Source organism: Otolemur garnettii, unplaced genomic scaffold, assembly GCF_000181295.1.
Source record: "Otolemur garnettii isolate 467f Iridium unplaced genomic scaffold, OtoGar3 scaffold00028, whole genome shotgun sequence".
Classification (NCBI taxonomy): Eukaryota; Metazoa; Chordata; class Mammalia; order Primates; family Galagidae; genus Otolemur; species Otolemur garnettii.
The window spans coordinates 16,875,969-16,893,511 of NW_003852423.1; the positions used below are offsets into that span (position 1 = coordinate 16,875,969).

The 17,543-nt window shown below is 36.1% G+C and overlaps 1 pseudogene; it reads right to left on the reverse strand.

The window, feature by feature from the left end:
• Positions 1–16,430: 16,430 nt before the first annotated feature.
• LOC100959647 lies at positions 16,431–17,235 on the reverse strand (annotated as a pseudogene).
• Positions 17,236–17,543: the final 308 nt, after the last annotated feature.

A 17,543-nucleotide genomic window follows, 5' to 3' on the forward strand; every position in this document is an offset into this window, starting at 1 on the left:
CTTGTCTGTTTCCAGTTCTAAAAGAAAAAGCTTTCAGTTTTACTCCAGCCAGTAAAATATTAGCTGTGGGTTTGTTATAGATAGTTTTGATCAGTTTCAAAAATGTGCCACATATGCCTATACTCTTCCATGTGCTTATTAGAAAAGGATGCTAGATTTTTATCAAATGCTTTTTCTGCTTCTATTGAGAGGATCACATAGTCTTTGTTTTTGCTTCTGTTGATACAGTGGATAACATTTATGGACTTGCATATGTTAAATCAGCCTTGCATCCCTAGGATGAAACCTACTTGATCATGATGTATGACTTTTTTGATGATAAGCTGTAATCTATTGGCTAGGATTTTGTTGAGAATTTTTGCATCTCTAATCATTAATGAAATTGGTCTGGAATTCTCCTTTTTAGTTGGGTCTTTTCCTGGTTTTGTTATCAGGGTGATGTTTGCTTCTTAGAACGTGTTGCAGAAAATTTCTTCCTCCTCAATTTTTTGGAATAATTTCTGCAGTACGGGAATAAGCTCTTCTTTGAAGATTTGATAGAATTCTGGGATGAAGCCATCTAGACCAGGGCATTTTTTTGTTGGAAGATTTTTATTATTTCTTTGATCTCAGTGCTTGAAATTGGTCTGTTCAGGAGCTCTATTTCTTCTGGGCTAAGTCTATGGGAAGGGTATGATTCCAAATATTGATCTGTTTCCTTCATATTGTCAAATTCTGGGCATAGAGTTTCTGGTAGTATTCAGAGAATCTCTTGTGGCATCAGTTGTTATTTCCCTTTTATCATTTCTGACTGAGGTTACTAGAGATTTTGCTTTTCAATTTCTAGTTAGTCTAGCCAAAGGTTTGTCTATTTTATTTATTTTTTCAAAAAACCAAGTAAGTCCTTGTTTCATTAATTTTCCTTTTTTTTTCTTTTCACTTGGCTGTAGACTTTACTTAATTTCAATCCTTACCTTCCATGGATCTTTTTCTTTTTCTATTTTTTTTATTAAATCATAGCTGTGTACATTAATGCAATCATTGGGTACAATGTGCTGGTTTTATATACATTTGAAATATTTTCATCAAACTGGTTAACATAGCCTTCACAGTATTTTCTTGGTTATTGTGTTAAGACATTTATATTCTACACTTAGTAAATTTCACATGTACCCTTGTAAGATGCACTGTAGCATTAATTTTCTGAAACATTCTTTTGTTTTCAATGTCATTGCTCTCTGATATAATTTTGGATATTTCTTTTCTTCTGCTGGGTTTAGGCTTAGATTGTTCTTCTTTTTACAATTCCATAAGGTAGCGTGTGAGTTTGTTGATGTGCTCTCTTTCTGTTTTTTGAAGGTGGACTTCGAAAGCAACAAATTTTCCTCTCAGAACTGCTTTTGTAGTATCCCATAGGTTTTTGTAGCTTGTGTCTTCGTTGTTGTTATGCTCAAAGAAATAAATTATTTCCTCTTTTATTTCTTCCTGCATGCAACTGTCATTCAACAGAAGGTTGTTTAATTTCCAAGCCTTTGTGTGGGGTTGAATGTTTTTGTTGGAGTTGAGATCCACCTTTAGTGCCTTGTGGTCTGAGAAGATGCAAGGTAAAATTTCAATTCATTTGATTCTGTTGAGGTTTGTTTTGTGTCCTATGGTATGATCAATTTTGGAGAATGTTCCATGGGGTGATGAGAAGGATGTATATTCTTTATCTTTGGGATGGAGTGTTCTATATGTGTCTATCAAGCACAGGTGTTCCAGGGTCTCACTTAAGTCCCTTATATCTTTGTTTAATTTCTGTTCAGAGGATCTGTCCAGCTCTATAAGAGGAGTGTTAAAGTCCCCTGTTATTATGGTGTTATAGGATATAATATTGCTCAGACTGAGTAAGGTCTGTTTCAAAAATCTGGGCGCATTTAAATTGAGTGCATAAATATTTAGAACTGAAACATCTTGTTGTATTTTTCCCTTGACCAATATAAAGTGTCCATCTTTGCCTTTTTTGGCTTTAGTTGTTTTAAATCCACATGTATCTGAAAATAAGATTGCAACTCCTCTTTTCTTCTGAATTCTGTTTGCCTGAATAATTGTTTTCCAACCCTTAACTCAGAGTTTTAATTTGTCTTTTGAAGCTAGGTGTGTGTCCTACAGACAGCAAATGGATGGCTTATGTTTTTTCATCCAATCAGCCTATCTATGCCTCTTCAGTGGGGAATTCAAGCCATTAACATTTAATGAGATAATTGATAAGTGTAGTAGTGTTCTATTCATCTTATTTTGTGAGAGTTCATTGCTTAGTTTTATCTTTTGCATCATTGTGGAAGTTAGGTTCTGTCCTTTAATTTCTGAGTTCTTACTTTGCTATTGATCCATTGTGATGGTCAGTGTATAGAACAGGTTGAAGTATTTCCTGTAGAGTTGGTCTTGTTGTGGTGAATTTCCTCAGTGTTTGCATATCAGTACATGATTTGATTTCTCTACCAATTTTAAAGCTTAGCTTAGCAGGATAGAGAATTCTGGGATGGAAATTATTCTGTTTAAGTAGATTAAAGGCAGATGACCATTGTCTTCTTGCTTGAAAAGTTTCATTAGAGAAGTCTGCAGTCACCCTGATGGATTTTCCCCTAGAGGTCTACTGGTGTTTATTCCTGGCAGCTTGAAGAATCTTCTCTTTTGTCTTGACTTTGGACAGGTTCATCACAATGTGTCTTGGAGTAGCTCTGTTAGAGTTGAGGCAACCTAGGGTTTGATATCCCTCTGAAAGGAGTGTATCAGAATCTTTGGTGATATTTGGGAAATTTTCATTTATAACATTCTGTAGTATGGTTTCCATTCCCCTGGGGCATTCTTCTTCCTCTTCTGGGATAAGTTGTATGTTTGAATGCTTCATAAAGTCCTATATTCTGTCAGTGAAAATTCTACTTTCTCTCTCTTCTTGTCTGCCTCTTTAACTATCTGAGTTATCTCAAGAGCTTTGTCCTCTACTTCTGAGATTCTTTCTTCTGCATGGTCTAATCTGTTGTTAATACTTTCTATTGCATCTTTAAGTTCCTTAATTGAGTGCTTCAGTTCCTTCAGCTCTGCTATATCCTTTCTATGTTCTTCATATCATTCATCTCTTATTTGATTCTGTTTTGGGGTTTCCTTTTGGTTATTTTCCACTTTATTAGTGGTTTCCTTCATTGCTTTCATCATGTGTATTCTAAATTCCCCTTCTGTCATTTCAAACATTTCTTTATAGGTAGACTCCTCTATAGTAGCTACCTTGTGGTCCCTTTTGGGGGAGGGGTTGCTCTGGACTGGTTTTTCATGTTGCCAGGATTTTTCTCATGAAAAATGAATGTTTTCTTTTATCTGTTTCCTTGCCCTAGCTTTCCTTTCACCTCCTTTTGCTCTTTATCATGCCTCTGGATTAGAGTATTGATGAGTCCTTTATGGTACAGGACCAGAAGGATGAGAAGATTGAAGAGCGAGGAGGGAAAAAAGATTTTAAAAAGAGAGAGAGAAAGGAGAGTAGGTGAGTAATAGGGGATATTGACAAAAAGAAGAGAGGCAAAGAAAAGGGGAGACAGGAGCAATACAGGTGTACAGTAGGGTACTTTGACCTAACCTTAAAACCCCCCAACCTCTGGGTGTGCCAGGTTGGGTGGTTCCCTTGAGGTCAGCAGCTCTTTGCTAGCCTGTTCAGACATAGTACCCCACCTCCATCAAGTAGAGAAGAAAGACAAAAATGCTATAAATCAAACCCAAACAAGCAAACAGAAAACTTTATGGGATAAAATTGGGGGGGAAACCAAATAATAAGGGTAGAAACACTAGCAAACATGAAGTTGAACTGTTAAAGAAGGCAACAATGGAAAATATTTAAACTAGAAAAATGAAGAAAGCAATGAAAGGAAAAAGAAAACAAGAATAAAAATCTAAAGGGAAAATGCTGAAATTAAGAAAAAAAACAAAAAACAAATACAAAGCAGCACTATGTATATTTGCTGAATATTGTCTGGGCAACAGGTGATCTTCTGGGGTATGAGACATTAATCACAATGCTAATACACTATATGAGATGGAGACTGGAGGTCTCTGTTGATTTCTCAAACCCTGCAGGGTGAAGAGCCTAAATCTCTCCTCAGCCCACTTAAAAGTCACTTTAAACTTTTAACCTTGGCTAAGGAGAAGCTTTCCCAGGAAAGCACTTGTCACTGGGATCACTCCTGAAGTGGCTGCCCACTTACCCAGTGTGCCCAAACTGGTCTCACTTTATGCCCCTGAGGGCCAAGGCTGTAAGGTGTCTCAGTCCCCATCTTTAGGCTGCTCAGTCATTAGATCACTCTCTGAGACCCTGCAGGCAGAGCTTGCCAGGGCAGTTCTCCCACAATGGCTTTGCCTGGACCACGGCCGAACACTATTAGTTCCGTCCAGCTCAGAGGCTCTGTCTGGGGCCCTAGACAGTGCTTGAAGTCCTCCGCACTCTTGCCCAAGTTCTCCCAAGGTAGTTCAACTGAGTGCCAAGTCCAAAAAAGCAAAACAGCTCACAGGTAAGGCCTTTCCAGTTTGCAATCTCACTGCTACTGTACTTAGAAGTGCCAGTGGGTTAGACTGAACGAACACATGTAACCACTTGTTGGTTTTCCACTGCTTTTGTCCTCCTTATGGGGTCCAAAAGTCTCTCACTGACTTCCTGTGTTACCAAAGGGATGTTTCTGGGCAGATTCCACCAGCCAGCGATGCCTGGAGTCTTCTCTCCCCAGTCATCTCACCCTGCCCAGTTGCAAGGAAGCTGTTACTTGGCCCTAATGTTACTTTTTTTTTTTTTTTTTTTGCAGTTTTTGTCTGGGGCTGGGTTTGAACCCACCACCTCTGGCATATGGGGCTAGGGCTCTATCCTTTTGAGCCACAGGCACTACCCCCTAATTACATTTTCGAGCTGATATAGGAAAGCTATTAATTTTTCCATTTTGTTTTATATCCAACTACTTCCTTTAAATTTTGTTTTAATTTTAATTATTTTAAAATTGGTTTCTTGAATGTCCTAGGTAGACAGTTGTACTTTTTATAAACAAAGTGTTTATAAAAGCACTCTGGTCTCTTCCCCACTCCCAACTTGATATCCTTTTTAGTGGTTCTTGATTTGTGCATTAGCTACTGCCTCTCAATTCTTAACAATTTTAATAATTTATATTTTTACATGATATTTGTATATAGCATTGACTAGTAAATTTAATTTCCCTACTTCTGGTACCTGTATTCCTTTTTCCATTCCCAATTTTCTCTCCTCCTCCTGCTCCTTCCTGGTTGAACATATCAAAACTTTTAAGTTTTTAATTGACCTCAAACAGCCTTTGATTGTGATTATCTGCTTTTTTTGAGTAGCTTGTTTTCTATTTTGTTAATTTATATTCTTATTTTTAATTAACCTCTTCTTTTTTTCAAATTTTTAGCTTCAGTCATCAGATAATTAGCTTATTTGTTTTCAGATTATTCATTTTCTTCTGAGGGCCCTTTGAATATATCTCATAGATATCAGAATATCTATGTTGTGTTTTTATTATTTATTGCTAAATGTTTATAATTTCAATTTTGCTTGTTTCTTCAATCTAACAATCATTTAGAAGTTTCTTTTCTTTCTTTTTTTTGCAGTTTTTGGCTGGGGCTGGGATTGAACCTGCCACCTCTGGCATATGGGGCTGGTGCCCTACTCCTTTGAACCATACCCCATTTAGAAGTTTCTTAAAATTTGCAACTGGATGGTTTGCTTTGGTCTAAACAAAAGAAAAACAAATTCTAACTTTTATTTTCATTGCTTTGTAGTTAAAGAATATAGCCTGAATGACTACTGTTAGAGCAATTTTTAGATATTTCTCATGACCTAATACATGATCAATTTTTATTCACACAGATATTTGCAAAGAATTTTCTAATTTCAAGATAGAATATATGCATACATATATCCAAATGTCCTAATTAAATTATTCAAATTCCCTACATACTTACTTTTTTATTTACATTTTTTAACATATAAATGTGTTTATTAGGTTTCCACTTTTTGCCTTCACAAAATTAAAAAGGCTTAAAATTTAATAACAGTAACAATGTTTAAGATAAGGACTAGAAACAAAAACCTCATAAAGAACAAATGAAGATAAATACATTCAGAAAAGAAGTCAGACAATTGCTGCATTGAAATATTAAGCAATAATAATAACAATGATGCCAATAAAGTAACATTCACATTGTCAAATAAGAGTATGTCTATTGTAGAATGCTTTGACTCTGAGGTTCAGTATGGAGTCATCAGTTAACTACTTCTTCTTATTTTTTTCCCAAAGTCTCAAAAAATAAACAACTAATATTTACAAATAAAAGTCAAAATAATTTTGAAAAACAGGTCATGCCAAATCTTATAGACAATGGAAAAAAAGAAATGCTTCAAAATCATTCCATTTAATCTGGATACACCCGATATTAAAATTGGAGAATATATAAAGGGGAAATTACAAGCATATTTCACTTATAAATGAGGATACAATATCCTAAACAACATATTACCAGGTTGAATTAAAAAGTAATGTTTAAGTACCTACATACTTACTTTAAAAAAAATCTGCCAAAGTTTTTCCACTATTAATGTAATTTTGTGAATTAGTGGTAATGCTGTCATCAGCATTATATATTTCAATGCAATACTTCTCTGGTATACTATTTTATCTATTCTATGAATTCTTATCTTTTCTCAGTATAAAAATTCATTTTCTTAAAGCATTTATCTTTATTTTTTTCTTTGATAAATTTAACAATTTATTTACTGATTTTGTCAAAGGAAAATATGTTTTTTTTATATTACTATTTTTTATCGTTTGGGATTCATTGAGGGTACAAAGAATTAGGTTACAATGATTGCATGTGTCAGGTAAAGTCCTTCCTATAATTGTGTCCCACCCCCCAAGAGTGTGCCATACACCATGACCCTCCATCACCTTCCCTCCTCCTCTCTACCCACATGCTCATTCCTTATGCTCCCCCTTGTATTAGCTCATCTACCACCTTCACATTAGAATACAATACATTGGATTCTTGCTTTTCCATTCTTGTGATGCTTTGTTAAGAAGAATGTGTTCCACCTCTACCCAGGTTAATACAAAAGATGTAAAGTCTCCATCCCTCCATCATTTTTAGTGGGTGAATAATATTCCATGATATACACATATGACAGCTTGTTAGTCCATTCCTGGATTGGTGGGTATTTAGGCTATTTCCACATTTTGATGATTGTAATTTGATCTGTGATTAAATAGTCTAATGCAAATGTACTTATAATAAAATGATTTTTTTTTCTTCTGCATAGTAGAATGGGATGGCAGTAGTAATGGGATGGCAGGATCAAATGGGAGATATAATTTGAATTCTTTGAGGATTCTCCATACTTCTTTCCAAAAAGGTTGTATTAGTTTGCAGTCCCACCTGCAGAATAAAAGTGTTCCCTTCTCTCCACATCCACACCAAGGACTTTGTGATGTGGGCCATTCTCACTGAGGTTAGGTGATATTTTAGGATAGTTTCTATTTGCATTTCTCTGAAGATTAGGGATGGTGGGCATTTTTTTCATATATTTGTTAACCATTCATCTGTCATTCTTTAGAGAAGGTTCTAGTCATCTCTCTTGCCCAGTGATGTATGGGATTGTTTGGTCTTCTTTTGTTGTTGTTGATTAATTTGAGTTCTCTATAAATCCTAGTTATCAAGTTTTGTCTGATTCATAATATGCAAATATCTTTTTCCATTCTGAAGGTTGTCTATTTGTTGTGGTTGTTGTTTCCTGTGCAGGAGCTTTTCTGTTTATTTAGGTCCCATTTGTTTATTGTTGTTGTTGCAGTTGCCACAAAAATATTCTTAAAATCTTTCCCTATGCCAGGCTTGGCTCCCATAGCTCTGTGGTTAGGGCATCAATAAATATACACTGAGGCTAGCAGGTTTGAACCCATTCTGGGCCTGCTAAATAGCAATGACAACAACAACAGCAACAGGTGTTGCGGTGGGGTGTCTGTATTCCCAGTTCCTTGGGAGGCTGAGGCAAGAGAATCACTAAAGCCCAAGAGTTTGAAACCATGGCACTCTACCAAGGGCGACATAATGAGTCCCTTATCTTAAAAAAAAAAATCTTTCCCCAGGCCAGTATTTTCAAGTGTTTTCCCCACACTTTCATTCAGGATTTTTTATTGTGTCATGCTTTCGATTTAAACCTTTTATTCATCTTGAATCAATTTTTGTAACAAGTGAGAGGTATGGGACCAGTTTTAGTCTTTTACATATGGTTATCCAGTTCTCCCAGCACCATTTATTGAATAGGGATTCTTTTCCCTAGTGTATGTCATTGTTTGGTTTATCTAAGATCAGGGGGTTATATGAGGTTAGTTTTATCTCATGGTTTTCTATTTGGTTCCAAATGTTAATGTCTCTATTTTTGTGCCAATATCATGCTGTTTTGATCACTATGGCCTTGTAGTATCACTGAAAATCTGGTAGGGTGATAGCCCTGGCTTTGTTTTTATTACTAAGAATTGCCTTGGCTATACAAGATTTCTTCTGGTTTCATACAAAATGAAGAATTATTTTTTTCCAAATCTTGAAAGTAAGATGATAGCTTTTTAATGAGGATTGCATTGAATTTGTAGATTGCTTTGGGAAGTATAGACATTTTCACAATGTTGATTCTTCCCTGCCATGAGCATGGTATGTTCTTCCATTTGTTAATATCTTCTGCTATTTCTTTTCTCAGGGTTTCATAATTTTCTTTGTAGAGGTCCTTCAACTCTTTTGTTATGTATATTTCTAGGTCTTTTCTTTCTTTCTTTCTTTCTTTCTTTCTTTCTTTCTTTCTTTCTTTCTTTCTTTCTTTCTTTCTTTCTTTTTTGAAGCTGCTATGACCCTAATTGTGTCCTGGATTACCTTCTCATCTTGGCTGTTATTTGCATATACAAAGACTACTGATTTGTGAACATTGATTTTATATCCCGAGACATTGCTGTATTTTTTGATCTCTTCCAGGAGTCTTGTGGTTGAGTCTTTGGGGTTCTATAAGTATAAGATTGGATCATCAGCAAACAGAGAGAGTTTAACCTCCTTTTCCCCCATTTGGATGCCCTTTATTTCCTGTCTTGCCTGACTGTATTGGCTAAAACTTCCAGCACTGTGTTGAATAGTACTTATGATAGAGGACAACCTTCTCTGGTTCCATTTCTAAGTGGAAAAGCTTTCAGTTTTACTCCATTCAGTATAATATTAGCTGTGGGTTTGTCATAGATAGCTTCAATCAGATTAAGAAATGTGCCACTTATGCCTAAATTCTTAAGTGTTCTAATTAGAAAAGAATGCTGAATTTTATCAAAGCTTTTTCTGTATCTATTGAGAGGATCCTATGGTCTTTGCTTTTGCTTCTGTTGATAGTTAATTATGTTTATGGACTTGCATATGTTAAACCAGCCTTGCATCCCTAGAATGAAACCTACTTGACTGTGGTGAATGATTTTTCTATTGTATACCTGTAATCTATTGGCTAGGATTTTATTGATAATTTTTGCATCTATATTCATTCGTGAAATTGGTCTGAAATTCTCCTTTCTAGTGGTGTGTCTTCCTGGCTTTGCTATCAGCATGATGTTTGCTTTGTAGAATGTGTTGGGGAGGATTCCTTCCTTCTCAGGTTTTTTTTTTTTTTTTTTGGAATAATTTCTGTAGTGTGAGTATAAGCTCTTTTTTGAAGGTTTTATAGAATTCTGGTATGAAGCCATCTGGACCAAGGCTTTTTTTGTTGTGAGATTTTTTTTTTTTTTTATTGTTTCTTTGATCTCAGGTCTTGACATCGGTCTGTTCAAGAGATCTATATATTCTTGATTAAGTCTAGGGAGAGGGTATGATTCCAGGTATTGATCCACATTGTCAAATTTCTGGGCATAGAGTTTCTCAGAGTAGTACTCAGAGATGATCTCTTGTATCTCTGTGGCATCTCTTGTTATTTCCCCTTTATCATTTCTGATCGAGATTATTAGAGATTTTACTTCTCTGTTTCTAATTAATCTGGCCAATGGTTTATCTATTTTAGTTATTTTTTGAAAAACAACTTTTTGTTTTGTTAATTTTCTGAATGACTTTTGTTTTTAATTTTATTAATCTCTGATTTAATTTTGGTTGTTTATTTTTGTCTGCTGGGTGTGGGATTAGACTGTTCTTTTCCCAATTCCATAATATGGTTCATGAGTTTGTTGATGTACTCTCTTTCGGTTTTTCAAATGTAGGAATCTAATGCAATAAATTTCTCTCTTAAGACTGTTTTTGCTGTATCCCACAGGTTTTAGTAACTTGTGTCTTCATTGTTGTTATGTTTAAGGAATTTAATGATTTCCCTTTTATCTCTTCCTGAACGCAGCTATCATGCAGCATAAGGTTGTTTAATTTTCAAGTCTTTTTATCAGGATAAACACAAAGTTTTTGTTGGTGTTGAGTTCAACTTTTATTGCCTTGTGGTCTGCGAACATACAATTTCTATTCTCTTAATTTTGCAGAGGTTTGGTTTGTATCCTAGGATATGGTTGATTTTTGAGTATGTACCATGGGCTAATGAGAAAAATGTATATTCCTTAACTTTAGGGTGGTATGTTTTGTATATGTCTATTAATCCCATTTGTTCCATGGTCATATTTAAATCTTTTGTATCTTTGTTTAATTTTTATTTAGAGGATGTGTCCAGTTCTGTCAGAGAGCTGTTAAAGTCCCTAACTATTATGGTGTTATGTGATATCATATTGCTCAGACCCATCAAGGTCTGTTACATAAATCTGGGAGCATTTAAGTTGGCTGCATAAATATTTAAAATTTAAATGTCTTCTTATTGTAGTGTTCCTTTGACCAATATAGTGTCCTTCTTTGTTTTTCTTAACTTTAGTTGTTGTAAATCTGCTTGTATCTGAAAATAAGATTGCAACCCATTCTTTCTTCTGATTTTCATTTGCTTGAAATACTGTTTTCCATCCCTTAACCCTGAATATTGATTTGTCCTTCAAGGTTAGGTGCATCTTCTGGATACAGAATAGAAATGGGTTGTGTTTTTTGTTGTTGTTGTTTGTTTTGTTTTTTGAGACAGAGCCTCAAACTTTCGCCCTGGGCAGACTGCTGTGGCATCACAACTCATAGCAACCACCAACTCCTGGGCTTGAGCAGTTCTCTTGCCTCAGCCTCCCAAGTAGCTAGGATTACAGGTGCCCACCACGATGCCCAGCTATTTTTTGGTTGTAGTTGTCATTGTTGTTTGGCAGGCCTGCACTGGATTTGAACCTGCCTGCTCTGGTGTTTGTGGCTGATGCCTTAGCTGCTTGAGCTACAGGTGCTGAGCCAAGCTTGTGCTTTTTTATCCAATCAGCCAGCCTGTGCCTCTTCAGTGGTGAATTCAGTCCATTGACAATTTAGAGAGAATTGATAAGTGTGTTAGAGTTCTATTCATCTTATTTTGTGAAAGTTCATTGTGTAGTTTAATCCTTTCCACCACTGCGGAAACTAAGTTTTAACCTTTAGCTTCTGTTTACTTTGCTGGTGGTCCATTGTGATGGTCAGTGTTGAGAGTAGTTCTAAGTATTTCCTGTAGAGCTGGTCTTGTTGTGGTGAATTTCCTCAGTGCTTGCATATACATAAAATATTTTATTTATGCATCAAATTTTGAAGCTTAGTTTAGTGGGATAAAGAATTCTGGGCTTAAAATTGTTTTGTTTAAGAATGTTGAAGTTGGACGACCATGGATTGGAACCAGAAGGTTGGAAGGGTTCATTTGAAAAGTCTACTGTCACCTAATAGCTCTGCTCTGTAGGTCAGTTGGTGCTTTCTCCTGGCTCCTTGCAGATTTTTTTCTTTTGTCTCAACTTCAGACAGGTTCATTACAATGTATCTTGGAGAGGCTCCGTTTGAGTTGAGATGATCTGGGGTTTGATATCCATCTGAAATGAGTGTCATGATCTTTAGTAAAACTTGAGAAGTTTTCCTTTATTATAGTCTCCATAGGGCTTTCATTCTTTTGGGACAATCTTCAACCCCTTCTGGAATCCCTATTATTCATATGTTTGAATGCTAAGTGAAGTCTTACAGTTCTCTAAGCACCTGTTCTGCTTTCTCTTTCTTCTTTTCTGCCTCTTTAACTTTTGGATTAACTCAAAAACTTTATGCTCTAGCTCTGAGGTTCTTTCTTCTCCATGGTCTAACCTATTTTTGATACCTTCTATTGCATCTTTACATTCCCTGATTGTCTCTTTCTTTTCTTTACGCTCTGCCATATCCTTTCTGTATTCTACATAGCTCTCATCTGACTTTTGATTCAGTCTTTCCATTTTCTCATCCATTCCTTTTATTGTCTTTATCATCCATATTTTAATTCCCTTTCTGTCAAGTCCATTAATTCTTTATTGGTGGAGTCTTCTGCAGTAGCTGCCTCATCTGTTTAGATTTGAATTTTTCTGTTGGTTACTCCTCCTGTGTTCTTTCTTCTTGTTCACCTCCTTTTCCTCCTTTCTACTTCTCACTGCTTCCTTTGTTTTAAACAGAAGTCCTTGCTCTTGATGACAGTATGATACAATGTGTTACCATGACACCAGGTGGCACTGTAGTTCTTTTAGGAGACAGAGATCATAACCAGCATCTATGGTCCTTATTCCAAACTTAGTTGCCTTTGGTGATTGCCTGATTGTTTCTTCAGCATTCAGATCCTGCCCAGTTGGGATCTTAAAGCTCTCTGGAATCCTTCAGCAGTATGGTGCCCCCTGACTCTAGTTCCCATGTGGTCCAGGAGTCCCTCAGCCTGTCCCAAGAGTGGAGTTCTGATCCTGGAGGGCATAATTAATTTGGCTGTGCTTTAGGGCCCTGCTAAGACCTTCTCATGACCTTCCCACAATGGCAGCCCTCTGGTTGCCAAGACCTTCTCGCTATGATTGCTTCAACAGCCACCAAGCCTACGGCAAATCTACTACAACCAGCATTCATGTCTGGTTGCTGTATACTATTCAAGTCTGCCCACTCTTTCAAGCTTTCCACTCAATGCACAGCTTCCTCTAACAACTGAAGTCTCTGGAAAGGCTTCCTCTCATCCTGGGCCTCTGTGGTAGGCCAGGCAATCCCAGTTGGTTGCAATCACTTGCCTAATTTATCAGATTTTCACTGCATTCGATCATATGCTGTATTCAGCTCACCACCTCCTCACTGTGCTCCCTGAGCTATGACTCTGGGTAAGGTCCCTGTACCAGGTATGGCTGGGTTCTTTCTTTTTCCCCAGTGGTTCTATTAGAGCTCAGCTGAATGATCCTTCTGGTCTGCCATCTTGCTCCTGAGAAGCTAAAGCCATTTATCTTTAAATCTATTTTATCTAGTATTAAAGTTACCATCTCTGTTTCCTTTTTGTTAATATTTTCTTGGCATCTCTTTGATTATCACCTTATTTTCTGTTCCTCTATGTGAGCTAATTTTAGTTGTATCATACTTACAAGACAGTTTTCTGAAATAAATTTTTTTTCTATTTTTATTTATTTTTATTATGAATATATTTGGACTTAATTATTTCTATGTTATTTTATATATTCTATTTACCAGGTGTCACCATCATTTTCCCACTTTCTGTGTTTACTGGTTGTATAGTTTTTTTTTTTTCTTTTCTTTCCCCCTTAGATTAGTTGAAATAGGCACTATTTTTTTCTTCTAAATAGACTTTATTTTTAGAGCATTGCTAGGATCATAGCAGAATTGAGCAGTAAGTACAGAGTTCCCATATTTTTTCTGCCCCCATATATGTTTAATTTAACCCACTATCAACATCCCCCACTAGAATGGTACATTTGTTATAATTGGTGAATCTACATTGATCCATCATTATTACCTAAAGTTCATGATTTATATTAGGGTTGATTCTTGGTATTATACATTCTGTTGGTTTTGGCAAATGTATGATAACATTTATCTACCATTTTTGCATCATACAGAATAGTTTCATTGCCTTAAAAATCCTCTATGTTCCACTTATTCATTCCTCCCTGCCCCCTGGCAAGAACTGACTTTTTTACTGTCTCCATAGTTTGGGATTTTCTAGAATGTCATACAATTGAAATCATATAATATGTAGCCTTTCAGATTGGCTTATTTTACTTAGTAATATGCATTTAAGTTTCTTCTAAATCTTACCATGGCTTGATAGCTCAATGCCATTGTCTGGATATACTATAGTTTATCCATTCACGTATTGGAGAACAACTTGGTTGCTTCTAAGTTTTGGCAATTATGAATATAGCTGCTGTAAACATTCATGTACAAGTTTTTGTGTGGACTTGTTTTCAACTCATTTGGGTAAATACTAACAAATATTATTGATGGATCATAAGGTAAGAGCTACCTTTCAAAGTGGCGGTACCATTTTGCATTCTTACCAGCAGTGAATGAGAATTCCTATTGCTCCACATCTTTGTCAGCATTTGGTGTTGTCAATTTTCCAATTTTTGCCATTCTGATAGGTGTGTAGTTGTATTGAGTTGTTTTACATATTTGCCATCTACACATCTTCTTAGATGAGAACTATTTATTTTATTACTCTGTGATGGTTCTGAAAAAATTTATAAACATCTTTGAAAATATATTCATTGTTTTCTTAAACTATAAAAGCAGCACATAATTTAAAATATTCATTAATATAGAAGCTTACACAGTTAAAACGAAAGCCCATCCACATCCCTGGGACAAGTATTAAGATGTATTATACTTTCAGACATATTGATGCATAAATATAAGCACACATTTGGTTTTCTATACAGATATAGCCATTGTATATATATGAAATGATAAATTTCAATTTTATTTTATCTGTTCCCACAAATTTTGTGTGTAGTCAAAATCATGCCTAATTTTAGTTCAAGACTGTTCATTTCTTTTTCTCTTTCTTTTCTTTTCTTGTTTTTTTTTTTTTTTTTTTTTTTGAGACAGTCTCACTATGTCGCCCTTGGTAGAGTGCTGTGGTGTCACAGCTCACAGCAACCTGAAACTGTTAGACTTAAATGATTCTCCTTGCCTCAGCCTCCCAAGTAGCTTGGACTAAAGATGCCAGCCACAGCACAGGCTATTTTTTTGTTGTTGCTGTTGCCACTGTTGTTTAGCTGGCCCAGACTGGATTTGAACCCATCTTCCTGGGTGTATGTGACCACCACTCTACCCTCTGAGCTATAGGTGCTGCCCAAGACTGTTCACTTTTTGTTTAACATTTTGCCTCAATAATTTCTAGCAATTGCACCAAGATCACAACAACATTACAGTTATTTAGCTCTGGTTATTTTTTCTCTGTTATCACTAAGCCTTTTAGTTTGTTGTCTTCTTTATTATTTTGCTGAAGAATTTTCTTACATATTATTTTCAGAAAGAGCACAGATATAATAAACTTTTTGAGTCCTGAAAATGTCTTTATTTTTTCTTGCATGGTAAGTAATAATTTCATTGTCTTCTAACATTCTATGTTACAAAAATAAAGTCAGACATTGATCAAATATTATTTTGAAAATAATTCATCCTTTTCTTTCTGTTTTTTTCAAGAGAATTAAGTCATTTATTGATTACATGTGATAATGGTTGACACACAAACTTCATTTTCATTTGTAATTTTATCTGGTACCTTTATTCAGTTTAGATATATTGCATAGGATGCCAACAATCACCTTTATAAACAATAATTCCATGATTTTCCTTGTATGACCCCCTTTAAATGGTAAGCCTCATGTCACAATAGTAACTGTTAGTTAAACTATACCAAGGTTTTGGAAGACAACGGTTTATTCAAACAAGCAGGTTGTAAATGAATTTCAAATAGGACCTGGCATCCCCTTAAAGGAATTCTAGCTTCACACTTTTGGGAAAGTTTACTAAAATGGCTTCAGAATAGACTAACTTTCCATAGCACATTTAAAAAAAAAGGCACATTTATTCAGCATCATGATGAGACTATTACATTTAGCAATCAATAGCACAGGTATAAAAAGAAAATCTACATTAAAACCCTTCATTAGAATGCTTTACACTTTCCACAGAACAGATGCTAAAATAACTTGTTATACAAATTAGTCACAAATACAATCCTTTATATTTTTTGCCTATACACACAAGTATTGTCCAAAATATGTCTTCTTTGTAGCATCTAAGCTCTGCCACCACTGTGCTTGGCTGAGTTCACAAATCTGTTGTAACCTGTAGCTTCCTTGTTCCTTCTTTGGCTCTCCTCTCCTGCTAAGCTTTGTTTTCTGGGAGTAATTAAAACCTGTCTCTGCCATAGCTCCTGCTGCTACTGGAACCACCAAAGCCACCTTGGTTTCATGGTTTGGAAAAGTATCGGCCATCACCACCATAAGGGCCAGAGCTTCTGCCTCCAAAATTTCCTCCCTCTCTGGGTCCAAAATTTAAAGACTGCTATTGTAATTGCCAAAATTGTAGTTTCCACCACTTCCAAAATTGTTTCCATGATTGCCAAATCCATTGCAGCCAGTGCCATCACCGTGGCTGCCACCAAAGTCAACATGCCTACCAAACTTTCCTCCCTGGCCAAAGTTGTCCTTCCCACCAAACCACCTCCATGACCACCAAAGTTCCCAGAACCACTTTGCCTCCTTGAGGCACTAGTCATCTCTTGCTTCAACAGGGCGTTCCTTACTTCACAGCTATGGCCATCCACAGCATGGTATTTCTGAATGACAGTCTTATCCACAGAATCATGCTCATGAAATGTTACAAAAGCAGAGCCCCTCTTCTTGCTACTGCCTCTACCAGTCATGATCTCAGTCCCTTCAATTTTCCCATACGGTTCAAAATAGTCTCTTGAGTGATATTCTTCAGTATCCTCTTTAATGTCACCAGCAAAGATCTTTTTCAGAGTTAAGTAGGTACTGGGTCTTTGAAAATCTTCTCTGGAGATGGCTCTCTTCCCATCCACCTTATGTGGCCTTGCATTCATCGCTGCATCCACCTCCTCCATGGTCACATATGTGGTAAACCCAAAGTCCCTGGAGCAGTTGGTGTTTGGATCTCTCATTACCACACAGTCTGTGAGCATCTACATTGCTCACAATGGCTCCTCAGACTCTCATCAGTTGTTTCAAAGCTCAACCTTCCAAGGAAGAGCTTCCACAGCTGTTTGGGCTCTTCAGGAGTCAGACATGATGGCAGTGGGAAGAGAGACTTTAACAATGCTTCCTGGGCAGCGTCCATAGGCAGCCATCCTTTTATTTCCAATAAGAGTTCAGGTATTTCTCTAGTATATGTCTAGATAAGTCTGTGTCATTATGTATATGTCTATTCATTACTTTTTCTCAGTAGCCAATAGTAAAGTCTCAAGTCTTTGTTCATCTCAATAAAATTATCACTCATTACTTCTCATGTTCCTCCGCCAGTCTGCTTTTTCTTTCTTCTTTTTCTATTAAGTGGAAACACAAGTGGATTTCTATTAAGTGGATCTTCTAAATATTTTCCCTAAGTCATTTGTATACTTTTTAAATTTGTTTGTCTATTGTTCTGTT